Source organism: Stegodyphus dumicola, chromosome 5 (assembly GCF_044657685.1).
Source record: "Stegodyphus dumicola isolate Sdum_Otavi_A_Nest chromosome 5, ASM4465768v1".
In the NCBI taxonomy this organism is placed as follows: Eukaryota; Metazoa; Arthropoda; class Arachnida; order Araneae; family Eresidae; genus Stegodyphus; species Stegodyphus dumicola.
The window spans coordinates 59,116,847-59,130,183 of NC_140772.1; the positions used below are offsets into that span (position 1 = coordinate 59,116,847).

Genomic DNA, 13,337 nt, shown 5'->3' on the forward strand with positions numbered 1-13,337 from the left:
CTCCTCATTATTAATTCCGCGGTTACCGCTGTAGGGCGTGGATTTACATACCAGCCCACACGCGCCGCTGACGACTAATGAGAAAATAAAAATTGGGATCTTTTGTGGATATTGGATATCTGCAGCAAGTGCAAATGATGCGCTCATTTTTTCTTTCTTTGGCAGCACTTTCCGTTTGCATTAATAACGTTAATTTGCATTCATCTCGAAGAAAGGTACGTGCCGACAATGAAGCCCCCTAAGACAGATCGTTAAAATTTTCGTACATTAATTGAGCAGGTGGGCGGCAATATTGTTTAAGTGATGTGATTTTGTACTTTTGGCGCTATTCTGTCACAATTTGAACTTTACCTGGAAAATATATCTTGCAGCAATGAAAGTCGAAATTTAAGCGTTATTGGAGAAAAGCTTCTCGTAACTAACTACTTTGTAACTGACTAACATAGAAATATCTTTATTATTTGTTTTTCTTAAATATAAAATCAAGTTATTTAGACAATTTATTTTTTGTTTAAATATAGAGTAAATAGGATTTTTTAGAAGCAGAGAGATGAAAAATGAGCAACGCCTTCGCCGGGACGCGAACCACGGACCTCTGAAACACGCGCCGAGCGTGCTGACCACTACACTACCAAGACATGCTAAGAAAACGGGAGAAATACCTTATATAATAATTCCATTCATTTGCGAATATCTGTCCAAGCAAATCATAAAAATTTACATCTTTCTCACTGTAAACAAGTTCAGATTCATTCTGTTTATTCTTTCGCGTCACATTACAGCAAGCTGGCATAATATTAAACGTGGTTATTGATAAAATCCGAGTCACTAGAAATGTTGCATGACATATTTTTAGTTTACATTTCGAAATATTACAAAGTATTAGCGTAAAAACTGACAGACTTAAAAGCGCATAAGGACATTTTACAAATTTTTAAAAGTAACGCATTATTGTTATAATTTATTACATACTTTTATAATAATACTTGATTCATAATGTTTAAAAGCACATTTGCTGAAATTAACAAAATGTGTTTTGCGCAATATATTACGCTCTTGATTGCAGAATAATGTATTCTTTTACAAATCGTCTAACAAGAAATACGAACGAGAATATGAAACCTGCACGCTGGCTGACAATCGAATTCGTGAGTGCCTTTCTACGGATAGGTACTGTACCAACTGAATTACCGAAATGTGATATCAACTTCGGATAGTTTGTTAATTCAAATATTAGTATAATTGAATCTGGTCGTTAATCTGGTTTTGATTAGGTGTGCTTATCATAAATTTATCACTGAATAAAATAATATAGTAAACATTTATCTCTAGCAGCCTTTTATTTTACTGCTCAAAAAATGCAGAAAATATGCAAGTCTTACATCCGGGTACTTCATTAAAACTATAAATCGTAGCCACCGTAAACATCTTAATGGATTCTCAATGTAAGACAATGTTAGACCCATATTTTCTTAAATTATGCGATTACTGCGTAAACCTATCATAAAATTTTCCAAACATCTGATTAAGAAATATATGGCACAAATTATGTGAGATAACCATCAAATTTAATTTGCAGTAGTCGCTTCATTTTCCTATGTAATTTGGATACTTCCTGTTCCCATCACAAATCTATCCTAATAACAGTATCATGTTTATATTAAATCTATGTATGTAATTTCAAATTTTTCTTTCACACAGGATTCTTAAGTAGCAATAATGATGCAGATGCTTACAAAAAACTTCAACCAATCATAATTTTAAAATTTTCTAAATAGAATTAAAGAAAAACAAATCAAAATTAAGTTGAACCGAAAATGTAATTATGACCCCGAGATCTTCATATTATGATCTGGGAACTTTCTCCACCACCACTTTGTTTTATAGTTTATTGCTCTTCCCTTGTTCAAATATATTTTAACGATGTTAAAAGTACATCTATATTAAATGAATAACAAGTAAGATTTTAGCGTCCACTTAAAAGAATTTAAAAAAAAAAATGTTTTCACTCAGCCATGATTGTTGGAACATCTCCATCATCAACATTGAAATTATTGTCTAAAATGACATAATAATGCATAGGTATGAATTAATTTATTCATATATATAGAAAATATTTTTGAAAATAAAACTTTAATATCATTTAGTGGTACTTTAACAGATGAATAATCGTTCAGCATCTTTAAGGTGTAGAAACATTAGGTTAATTGGAAAAGCAGAAGAGATGAAAAATTAGCAAACGCCTTCGCCGGGAATCGAACCACGGGTCTCTAGAATACCGGCCCAGCGTGAGAACCACTACACCACGGAGGCACGCTAGGAGGATACCTTATAAAGGATTTTCAGTCTTTAATGAAATTTAAGTGATTTTATAAGAGGTTAGGATTCAATATTTTCATTGTTTTCTGTTTCTGTTAGAATCTTTATTTATTCCATCATGTGTTAGGTGATAGAGGAAAGACATTTTGAAAGATTTCTTTTTCAGTTAGTGAGATTAGTAAGGTAAACAGATTTTTGTTTAATCTATAAAAGACTCTATATGATCCATAGTGACACATCAGCATAGATATTGAGCATGATTTGATAAAGATCTTAATTTAATAAATAATAGATTTAAATTACTATTAATAAATAAATGCTACATGGGAATTATTATTACAGCTTCATTGTGGTCATTATGGCGCATTTAGAGGAAGAAAAATTTAATTTAAATAACTCGAAATAAGGCTATATATTTTAAATCATTTAGATGTAAATTTTTATGCAAGTAAATGTTTGTTAATCTAATTTAGCTCCCCCTAAAGTTAGTATCATTTTCTAATTACTAATGATTTCTTTTAAGTAAATAACGTGATGTTGTTATACAACATTCTTAAAACAAATATGGTCTTTAGAATTCGCTTGTTTTTAATACACATTGATGAAGTATAATTTTTACTACTCTCTATCTTTATGAATGCAACTTAACATTCATTAGCATTTGTTTTAAATGTTTCTATTTGGCATCAGCTTAAGTTATTAGCAAACCGAAACTTTATTAGCACAAGTCTGCCTCTCTCAGCGATGTTTTGAGAGATATGAAAGCCAAACTCGGCGTACTGTAAATTAATAATTAATGAACTGAAACTTATTTAAATACATTCGAATAAATAAAACATTCCGGGGCTCTCAAAATAGCCAATTTGTTAGCAAACACAAATTAATATATATGTAAATTTTAAATGAGTTTAAACTTTACTATTACATATATCTTATATGCTTTTATCATCCATAATTCTTATAATTACAGTTGCAAAATAATGAATAAAGTTGGAGACTTATCACATTGATAAACTTTCTTTGAGACATTAATCAAGTGCAGCACCATTTAATCATCATTATAATACCCGGGGGAAAAGCAGCGCGTTTATATTTAAACATTATATAACTTTTTTAAATATGCCTACAGGAAGAAAGACAGTCAATCAGAAATACTGACGGCATTTCTATTTGTGTCTACCTTCTGATGTTTTTCCGTACGCTTGAAGTTTTTCAGAATGACATATACATTCTGACTGCAGGCTTTAAATGTTTTCAAGAAATATGTCTAAGGGATTGCAAATAAAAATGGACTCAGCGGAGACATATAAAAGGAAATGTTAACGTGACATAATATGAAACAAATTTATTTGAAACAAACAGGAAGTTAATGTCATAGGGAATAAAGCTAGACAAGAAAAAAAAAAAAAAAAAAAAGAAAGAAATGCATGGTATCCATATCCTGATGTGAGATTACAAAACAGCGTCCAACTATTTTAGTTTGTAGAACGGTGCTGGCTGCCGATCACTGGGTCTGGTTCGAACACCGCCTAAGGCATGGGTATTTTTAAGTGCATAACGTCTTCCCGGCTTGGGGGCACCTGAAATACAGACGAGACAAAAGTACTCTGGAGTGTTTTTGTGGTTGGAAAAAGAGTTGGAAAACACTCGGATCCGCCTTCTGAAGATATGTTCCATCAAAACTGAGACCGAGCGCATCAAACTAGAGGCCGATTAGTCAGATCAGTAATGAAATTCTTGTGTTCCATTTATTTCTACCTGCATCTCTAATAGCCCCCAAACTGGAAGGACTCTATTTTTAGGTTTCTCAAGAGTCAAACTGAAATTGTATTTCAAGGCAATTAATTTTATTAAACGTCACCTAAACAGGAAGAATTAAAGCAATGATGTCTTAGCTAGACAAGACATTGTTGCTTTAATTCTTAGTTTTTGCTGTAATACTAATATGGTGAATTTTAGTTGAAATTTAGAAAATGTTTTCTTTGGAGAAGTTCAAAGTTGTGGTCAGGTGTCGCAGACATTCGGATCTTATACCACAAGTTGTTTTCCATCAAAATTGGGACCGAGTTGTGCATTAAATGCTGCCATAGTTGTGCATAAAATGAAACTCTTGTGTTCCACCTACTTGTATTTCTAATAACCCGACAACTTTCTAACAACTAACTGTGTGAATATCATGGCTGCCAAAAAGCTTACATAGTTAACCTTGTGTTACCCATATGAATGTCCTGGCAGGCTGTAGAATTTTACTCAGTTTCTAAACCGTATTAGTCCAGGGAATTCATTTGGATATTTTTTCGAATATATTTTCGAATGCAATTTTCCTTAATTGTTAGGTTTTATTGAATTTTAAAAACAAACTCATGAAAAAAATCATGAAGGAATGCCTTTACACTTTAGTCACAGAATTTATTTTTCACAAAGGCAAATCTTATTTCCAAGAATACCCTTCAAGTAAACAGTTTTATTTTTCCATACCTAAATTCTTCATTTGATGGATATCAGATATTTTCTCCAATATAACAAATATCTCTACGAGATTTTGTTATTGAAACCCTGTTGTTAAACCCGGATAAGAAATAAATTTATTGATTAGATATTCAATATTGCACTATCTCAATGAGATATTGAAGGAATTTTTTATTGGAATAAATTTTTTATATCATTGGATGGAAAATATTTTTATTTAACAACAGAGTTTCAAAATCCTTGAAAATATTTTCCTCAGAACTATAGATATTTTTATTTTATCCCATCTATTACTTGAGATTACTAGAATTTGTCTCAAAGTATTTTACCTCTGTGTTTCTTGGTATTTCTCTTTAATATTAGGAAAATGAAAAATGTATTTTTCATGTCTTTTCTTGTACTTCCATTTTTCCAATATTTCTGTCTACTTAGGCATGTTTTCAAATATCTTTAATCTTTAGTTATCAACTGCAGTAGCAATAAATTTAGAAGTCTTTCAATGTATATTTTTCTGTCTATTATGAAGACGTTTATTGAAATTTTGCATAATGCGATGGCTCTTTGCCCTGGGATTAAGACTCAAATTCCATTTATTTCAGTGATTAAATTTGAATGTGTCATAGTTAAAGAATCGCATAAGGATTTGAACAAAAGTTCCTAAATTTTCAAATTATGTGCTTTTGATAAAGTGCTTTTGAAGATATTAATCTCATTCTTAAAACGTAACTGAAGAACTCTGAGATATATTTAAGCTTATCTTTCAATTTATAATGTATTAAAAGGCTGCAGGAACTATTTTTTATATATTTTTAAACAGAAAGCATGTTAGTTATTTTAAAATACTGCTATTTTAGCTTTTTTTAAATAGCAATATTCTAATATGAGAAAGCTGTCCATCAGAATCATCAATTTTTTAAATTATCCAAAATGGAGAAGCCAGGGTTTAGTAGCACAGGGTTAGCAGCCAGGGTTTAGTAGCACAAGCTCTTAAACAGGAGGAGTGCAGTATCACTTATACATTGTCCCAGCAGTGACAGTGCTACTATACTATTATTGATACAGGAGGTTTGTATGTGAAAGGATAACTACGATTTTTTACTTACAGTATTAATTATTCTTTAGTACCAATTAGGAGGTCGAATCGTGCTAATTGGTACTGAAGTAATACATCAAAGTTTTAATTACATCATTTCATTTTTCCTACATATGCTGAATTGAATTTTAGGTCAATAAATCGAAAATAACTTCTCCTGGTGGTAAGCATGAGAGATAATGAGTCTTGGTTCACTTAAGGTAAAAGGTGTGTAAAACATGGATCTTCTAACAGAAAAAATTACGCGATACCATCTTCTACCAGCATGAAAAGTAGATTTATTCATCTAACCAATCGCTGATTGAAAATTCACAAATGGAGTCACAAATCCATCTTGAAGATTATTCAGAACTAAAGATTTTCTTTTCCATCAAGACACAGAACCGACGGTTATTAACTTGAGTTTATGTTAAGTTTAACTTAAGTTAACAAGAGGGGATTCATATTCAGGTATCAAGTTTCACCTTCCCGATTTCAGCCTCTCTCTAGAGACCAGTGGATCAATACGGAATTTTTTTCGGCAAATATTAGTTAAAATTCTTCCAATAGAAAAATTTTTTGATTTTAAATAACCAAGCAACGCACTTTGTGAAACATGTGTTCCCTTACTTTCGCTGTAAGTAAAGCAATGAGAACTATAATAATTATATCGCGAAGAGCTAATTTGTGTTATTGTATTCATTACTTATTTAAAATTATTTATGAAATGCAAAACTTTCTAAGATGAAAAGTGTTTACTATTATTACTATATTTTGACTCTAATTTATGAAACGGTGAGATTTGTATAGCAGATTATATTTTACTTTATGAATCTGCATAATTTCAAGTTATGCTATATTTATTTACTTATTTATTATTTCCTTTTACTTAGGTACATCACGAGGCAAAAGGCAATGCTACGTTTTGGCTTAATTGAGTAAGTTTTAAATTTCAGTTTTGAAACGTAGCCTTATTTAGTTAAAAAAAAGAATTATGATATCTAAAATACTCGGAATACTAAAATTATTATAATACTAAAAACTTGAAAGTTTCAAAAAGATTATAACTGTTTAATATAAAGATAATAAAATTAGAACTATTAAGCAGATTAATACTTAAAATATTTATAAACTTATATTTTAATGCCGAGATAAAAGAAGGCAAAATTTCAAAGAAAGCGTTTTTAAAAATGCTATGTAAACTAAGAAATGAATAGCAAGTTACGCTTCATATATTTAATTCTCTTACATTCATGCTGTTTTTACGCCTTATCTGACTGATAAGATCTTCAAATTTAATGTTGTTTTCCTAACATACATCTACTCATATTATCCAAACTTAAGTTTTATTTCTTCAACTTTTCTTCTGAATTTAAATTTGGTTTTTCTCTTAGTAACCTAACGTGGAGGTACATGTCAGGACATTTTCTAAAGTGCACGTATCAGCGTTCTTAATATACGTGTTATGGAAGTCTATTGTCTGTATTTAATCTCTATGAAAATGCAGTGTGGCAGAAGTTTTTTTTACTTTTATACAGATAAATTTTCCTTAGGAGAATTAAATTTATATCCTTCGCGTTTTATTTACTGTCAAGTTTCTGCTCAGTGTTACAGAACTGATTTTACATATACCTGAAATCATAATTAATAATTTCAACTTGAACGGTATAGTTAAAAATTATAAAATATTCTAGTAAGATTTATACGAGCTCTCTAAGTAGATACAGAACGACTTTTATCTCAAAATATAAGGTGTACATGAGTATTACATTTGCTACAAAATTAGGATCAATGTTGAGATATATGATACGTTCCCACACTGCTACTGAATTGCTCTTGGACAGTACCTTCATCTTGTGGTACTTCGTAAAGCTAGTTTTTTATAGTCAGCAAGTTATTACGTTGACTCATATCAGCTTCCAGAAAAGCAGATTAAACATTCAACGAAACGTTACCTTCCCATTCTTTATTACGTTCAACTACAGCTAAAATAAAAGACGCAAAAGAACTATTTACTACTAGGCAATAAAGTTAAGAAATTGGTCACATGACTTGATGTACATGAATTACTAGCAACAAATTCTCTCAACTAAAACCTTTGGCTTTTCCTCATTACTAATCGCTAGAAAGTCAATTACTAAACTGTAAAAGCAAATGGGAAACGGTAAAAGCAAAAGGGAAAAAGTAAAAGCAAAAGGGAAACTGTAAAAGCAAAAGGGAAACGGTGAGGCATTTGACAGACAAAGGTTGGCGCTAATTTTCACAGACAGCATGACAGGCTTTTATATCAAATGGTGTCAGTCGTTGTTATAGCTTAACCATTTGAATAACCTTCTGGAGTCTTAACTTCAGCTTATCTACATTACTCTTTGGATCTGTATACCTAGTAAATTTATAAGATGATTTTGCAGGGCTTTCTGAATACGTCTTCCCGCCTTATCAAAATGTATTAATATAAACATCTTGATTTGTGTATTTTAAATAGGTGGATGCATAATTAATTAAATGTCGAAAAGAATAAGTTGAGAGAGGCGTTTGTCGAACTTTAAAAATATGAATTTTATTTTTTTTACGCAAAATGAAAATTACATAAGCATTTGTAGAACGAATTCATTCCATTAAAGGGAAAGAAATGAATATCTAAGTATTAGTTTTCTTTTCCCGCACGTCTTCTGCTGGGCGGTAAATTTCAGCTCAACGAAATATGCTTTCTGCTGTTCTAACAAATATTTAACACTTTAAACGCCAAGTCTCCATTAATTATGTCTGTAAATAATTAAAACTATTTTTAAGAAAAACAATAATTTTAGAGAGGATTAGCAATATTTCTCTATTGATAAAATTGTATTGAATGCGAAAGATCTTTAACTACACTATTTGCTTAACATTCAATAGAAGAAAGTGAAATTTAATGAAAATACTAACTGAATACTTTAGTCAGAATTAGATTAAACGTTCATCTTTATGCTCTCTCAGAGAATATAGGAAGCGTCAACTAAAGAGTAGAATTATTTTTTCGATAAAAAATAATACGAGAAAAACAATAAATAACATCTATTGATTGCCCATGCCATAAAATACTGAAGTATGAAAGACATAGCTCAAAAGTTTCAACAATGTTCTTAAAAATGTACGCAAGCAAACCCAAACTTTTATTCCCAATTCAATTCCTTTTCTTTTGTTAATCAAATATTTATTAAATATTTTGTCTAAAATAGCGATAAAAAGTATAAACTCTACACATCTGCATTACTGTGACTAACTAATATGATTTCTGTCTCGGACACCTCCAGAAACATATTGGGATTTTATTCTTATTCTACGATGAAAACTTAGCTGTTGATCATCTAAATATTTTCTACGTACTGCTTAATAACAGTTTTGACATAACTTCCTGTTTTAGCTGGCATTCCGTCATTAATTCCGATATCGCATTCTATTTCACTAACTTTAATACGATTACGTTTCACTGACTTGGCTTTCGGAATCTTTTGGAAAATATTTTTCCCTGCAGTTCTTAATTTCATCGTTATCATCCTCGCAATGGTATGTTCAGTTCAAAACATCGATTTAAAAATAGAACACATGAAATGTTGATCTGTTTTGAAAATTCTAAACCACGACATTAGACACATACGCATAAAAATGACGTCATCATAAATCAAACATAACAAACCTTTTCTGATTATTTATGAAAAATAAATCAGAAACAAAGTGTCTTTAGTATTTTATCTTTTACCAATGTAAAAGGAGCTGAAAATGTGAACAAATTCAATTATCTTATGAAAATAATCAAGAAAGCCTTAATCAAAAGAACATCACTATATGCGAGATCCGGCAAAGACGGTTAAACGCTAAACGTGAACTGAAAACTAAAGTGTAGGTATTAGACGCGAAATTCGGTTAATAATAAAAAATAAGTAAGAATCAAGGTAAAATTTCTGAAGGAAGATAAAAATAAATTTAAAAAAAGAAGCAAGTAATACGAGGATTATATAGCAAACTATTTCTATTTTGCCTGATATTCGAATAGTGTTTTTCAAAGGAAAGATTTTAAAATTCTGTTACTACAACGAAAAATTCTCTTACATATTTTTGCGTCATAATGTCACTGGAAAGAAAATCGTTAACGGAAATGCCAGTGACGCTATTATTTTTCATCATTTTGTTCTGTTACAATAATTTACTGTTTCACACACCGCTCTTAAAAATGTTTACACTATATTTATCCTAGTCCTATAGTTTCTGTCTGTGCAAAGCAAATTCAACTACACTTATTTTCTCAGAAAACAGTCACTGAAGAAACCAGAATTAAATTAACTATGTCATTTTACTTAGTTAAGTAAGCCCTATGTCTTACCATGAAACAAATAGTACAATACTGATGTTGCGTGTTAGAGAAACCTGTGTGTTGTTGTGACTTATAGCACCATACAGGTGACATTATGACTTCGCTCAGTTCCTCCCCCAATTTTGAAGGAGAGCAGCCCAAAGCGCGTCCGAAGATCTCCCACCCCTCTTTCCCTACCACCACCCTCTCGAGAGGACTTTTGGTTCGTCGTATGTTTAGAGTGCCCCATGCCGCACAGACAGTACACATTTACAAACAGCCATGCCTTTTCCAGGATTCGAAGCCGGGTTTTTTGGTATCGTAGTAGCTCCCGCAACCACTATACCGTCTGGCTTGCTCAGAGAATCCTAATTTTCGCTGCAAATCTCAAAGCACGTCCAGAATAATTCCGACCAAGCACACAAGCATATTTTTCTCTTTATACAGCTTTATAGGTATCAGTATAACACATAAATAACATTTAATCGGTATTTAAAATAAACTCAGTCTCTGCTATAGGCGGTGATGAGATTAAGAAAAAAAACCGGTAAATGGTAGGCGGAGAATATTTATGTTAACCAGATTTTCCCATCTTCACGCAATAGCCGTTTCCCTGTTCTTCTTCATCACCTTCTTACTTATTTATTTCAGACACCCGTCAACTTACTTCCAATCGCTTAGATTAAGTAAACAAGCGTAAGGTATCATGAGTTAGGTGTTAGACGAATCGTGAGAGCAAAATCGTGTAAAGCCGAACACGATCGTTTCAACTGCCGAACAAACCAAACCAACGATCAATAACTGCACAACTGTCTACCTTACTCGCCAGTTTTATGTTAGTTATCAGAATACTGCTTCTAAGAATTCCATACATAATTTTAAGAAAGAAAAAAGCTCTTTTTTAGTACACTTATTATTTTTACTCTTTATCAGCAAGAATTACAGAAAAAGAGAAAAACATTCGAGTTCCATATTTTAGCCGCGAAACTTTTTAATTATTTTAATCAGCAAATAACAAATATTATTATTAACGTAAAATATTAAACTGGTCTCTATAATGACTTTGTTTTATTTTTAGTTTTATTGAAAGAGATGTTTTTTTAAAGGAGCCTCTATTTATCGTTACTTTATGCCAAAACCGCTGAAGAAAAGATTATACAATTATGTGGACGCACAGGGATTATGTGTGGAAGGAAAAAAGAACAGAAAAATAATAAATGTTAAAAAATACCTTAAAACTCTGAAGGGTTAAAATTTTAACGATTGTCCAAAAGGGCTTTTTTAAAGTTTGATATGATTTATCATTAGAAATTATCAGTAGAGATGGTATTTATGGAATAGCGAAACATTCTATTGGATAATAAATGGATATACATTTTGACTAATATGGAAACGTTTTATATTTTTTTACAGTTGAAAAATTAGAAAATATATATAACGTATTTCTGCAAAAATACTTACTTAATGTTTTTGATTAGATATATTATGAATTAAATGCATTTTTATTTAATTCTATCAGATTAAAAATTTTAAAAAAATTCTTAAAAATTGCATTATGGCTTTTAAACAGCTTAGTTTGTTAATCAATAACAGACAGCTGAATTCGAAAGATAAGTATCTTGCATTTCCACGAATGGCAACAGACTCGAATGAACAAGTGAAACAGTACATTTACAGAAAACGACATTTAAAGTGAATCAACGCAAAATCGTGTTTTGAGACAAATAAATTTTTTCGGGTAATAATTGGGACCATCGAAAAAATTGAATAATATATATTTCATTAACTGTTGATAACTTTCGAAAATAATTTTATTAATTATTTAGAAATATATAGTAATATTTTCGTAGTAATTCAATAATATCAGGCCAAGGATATTATTTCATGGAGTATTTCGATCCTACAGCAAATACGAGAAAGGATACCAAAATGGTTTTGCACCTCAACAAATAGAAACTTTTTTTTTTGCCCTTATCAAATTTAAATGTTAATCTTAAGTATGGAAAATTACTCGAAGAAAAATAACTAAGATACAATACATTCAATTTAATACTAAATAAATGAACTTCTTTCGAATATATATGAATCTGTCGACCATACTCCCAAAGCATTAAACTTATACCACGTTCCACACCGTAACAAAGGCACTTCGAAATCTCTTTATTAAGATCCTAGGAAACTGAATTCACCGAAAAAAGTCTTAATTATTTGTGATAATTCTTGAGTTGAAATTTGTCAATTATTTAATAATATAGAAAAATAGCCAAAACTGATGTAAAATTTTATAGAAAGTATGGCAATAAGGAAACTTGAAGTACTTTTTATCAGTAGTAATTTTTTAACTGTTTTTTATTTAAGAATATCTAAACTCCTTGTACAACAAAAAGCATAACGCAAGGTTTAGAGAGATAAATAAAAAAAAAACTAACAAATACAACACAGCATGAAATAAAATAAAATTACAAATTCACAGAAGAAACGTTATAAATAAATACACAAAAAGAATAGAATGCTAATTTGTCTTGAAGAAGCATATGGAGGGCCGGGGAGAAAATGTAATGTTTAGAGAGTGTATTTGAGAAATGAATTCTTTTCTTTCTCCCGTAAGCTTTGAGCAACAGAACAACAAATATTCGACATTTACTCGGTGCTATGTTAAGGCTAGATTCATGTGAACGTGATATAAAAACTAAAAGGACCTAACACATTTTTATTTTAATAAGAATTGGTACGGTATTGGTTTAGTTTATTACGCAAAGCAAGCTAGAGAAACGCCTAGGGTTCGCCTGGAATATAACCCAGTTGGGAACTACCAGTGTTCCGCGATTTGACTGCTCGGCCGCTGTTGGGCCTGAATTGTTAAGGAAGAAATATCTTATTTTTGTATTGAATGGCACGAAATAATGATCTTCAAATTCAATGAACTGGGACAAAAACTACGCAATTTTAGTACAATTTAAATAATTTAAGTATTTTTGTTAGATTAACTTTTAAACCCTAAGCGGAACTTAAGCCAGCAGTCTCAAAATCCTGGAGACAGCCAGCGGCTGCATTCGCCCCCCCCCAAATCAATTTTATTTGGTATGAGAAATACATTTACATAAATTAATTAAAATAATTATGACAAGAATTTGAAGAAAAAGTTTA

The 13,337-nt window shown here is 30.9% G+C and overlaps 1 protein-coding gene across 3 annotated transcripts in view; it reads left to right on the forward strand.

Annotated features, from left to right (window-relative positions):
* The window catches only part of LOC118186602 (uncharacterized), a 570,669-nt gene that overhangs the window by 186,960 nt on the left and 370,372 nt on the right, over positions 1-13,337 (forward strand). For 2 of the 3 annotated variants that reach the window (XM_085816679.1, XM_085816680.1), the window contains one exon: positions 6,754-6,798. The exons of the other annotated variant lie outside the window; for it this stretch is intronic. The gene's annotated coding sequence lies outside the window, so the exon portion shown is untranslated. The remainder of the gene's footprint in view (positions 1-6,753; positions 6,799-13,337) is intronic. 3 annotated transcript variants of the gene reach the window in all.